The following is a 1,855-nucleotide window of genomic DNA, read 5'->3' on the forward strand; positions in this document are numbered from 1 at the left end:
GAGCTTGCAGTGAGCCGAGATGGTGCCACTGCACTCCAGCCTGGGGGACAGAGCGAGACTCCGTCTCAAAAAAAAGAAAACATACTTGAAGATGGCACAGAAAGCGAAGAAGGAAGCTCCTGCCCTTCCTAAAGCCGAAGCCAAAGCGAAGGCATTAAAGGCCAAGAAGACAGTGTTGAAGGGTGTCCACAGCCACAACATACTTGAATATGTTTTTTGCCTGAATTTTTATTGATGTCTGCAAAATTCTAATTTACTTTTAAAAATTATATTTGAATATAACCTAGTAGCCATATTAGAATGTGTCTTCCAGTTTATCTTCATTGAAGGGGCTTAAATTGGAAACTACAGTTTTCTCAGGTCTTTACAAACTGAAGTGTAGATCCAGTCCGTCAGAGCTAGCCTCCAGTAAGTCACTGTGGCCTTCTGCCAATCTGTTGCCTTTCTCTGGATTCTTTTAGCATTGCTTTTTTTGCAGTCTAGCAATGATGTCTGTGTACTTCCCCGTTACACTCAAGCCTGTCTGGTGGATCTCAGCCTTGCCTGCGATTTTCACGGACACCCTTACATCTCCATCTAGTCCTGTCTGGATGACTCCTGTTGAAGCTTAATAACCCCTGAGCTGGTTTTGTCCAGATCCGCTAGGCTGCTGTCCCTCACGTCGTTCCTGGTTACCCAGACCGAAAACCTGGGAGTCACAGACCCTTCAGCTTTTACAGCCAGTGTCATGCACTGCCATGCGTCACTGTGGTGTCCAGCCCCTTCATCCCTGGTCCAGCGCAGCTGCGTTGTTTAAGCCATCATCTCCTGGCTGGGCTGTGGGGGCTGCTCTGTGTCACCACCATGTCCCTGCTTCCACCTTTTCCCTCCAGTCCCAGCTTAAGTTGAGATTTGAGAGAAAATGATGACACGATAGTGTTGCCGGCAAGATTGAAAACTACTGTTTCTGCCTTCAAGTTTTATTATCTCTGTTTTACACACTGAAAAAACAGGGGTCCAGGAACTTGCTGAAGACCACACAGACCCACTTCCTGGTCTTCTCATCCTGCAGTCCACAGTTATGGAATTCAGGATAGAATGTACCAGAACAGCCGGGCGCGGTGGCTCAAGCCTGTAATCCCAGCACTTTGGGAGGCCGAGACGGGCGGATCACGAGGTCAGGAGATCGAGACCATCCTGGCTAACACGGTGAAACCCCATCTCTACTAAAAAAATACAAAAAACTAGCTGGGCATGGTGGCGGGCGCCTGTAGTCCCAGCTACTCGGGAGGCTGAGGCAGGAGAATGGCGTAAACCCGGGAGGCGGAGCTTGCAGTGAGCTGAGATCCGGCCACTGCACTCCAGCCTGGGTGACAGAGCGAGACTCTGTCTCAAAAAAAAATAAATAAATAAAAAAGAATGTACCAGAACAGCACAAGGAAAACACTTAGGCCTTGCTTAGCTCCACCAGGCCTGGCAGTTCCTGGCCCCAGTTCCGCCCCTCAGGGCAGTGTCTGGTTTACCTGCTGGTCCCCCTCAGGGTCCAGTGCCCCTCAGACCACTGGCTGAGCCAAGTGGGTGTATTCGCAAGCTATGTTAGTGCCAGAGACTCAGCCCTGGGAAAGCAGGGCTCTCCTCTGTGGCACCTGGGGCCCTTCCCGAGGTTATTAAGTACCTGTCTATTTGGCAACCTCTGATATTCAGAATGTGTTGCGTTTTTCTATTTTAGGAATCACTTGTATTTGCTTCCTTGTAAGAAATTAATTTGGGGTAAAAATCTGCAAAAAAATCTTTTAAGAAATTAGTATTGTTAGGTAGTGGAACTTTTTTTTTTTTTTGGGCACAGAGTCTTGCTCTGTCACCCAGGCTGGAGTGC

The 1,855-nt window shown here is 48.5% G+C and overlaps 1 protein-coding gene across 1 annotated transcript in view; it reads left to right on the forward strand.

Moving 5' to 3' along the window:
- NOM1 (nucleolar protein with MIF4G domain 1) overlaps nucleotides 1-1,855 on the forward strand; it is a 27,341-nt gene that overhangs the window by 14,475 nt on the left and 11,011 nt on the right. The window lies entirely within an intron of this gene.

The sequence above is a fragment of the Colobus angolensis genome, unplaced genomic scaffold (genome assembly GCF_000951035.1).
Source record: "Colobus angolensis palliatus isolate OR3802 unplaced genomic scaffold, Cang.pa_1.0 Scaffold2, whole genome shotgun sequence".
NCBI lineage: Eukaryota > Metazoa > Chordata > Mammalia > Primates > Cercopithecidae > Colobus > Colobus angolensis.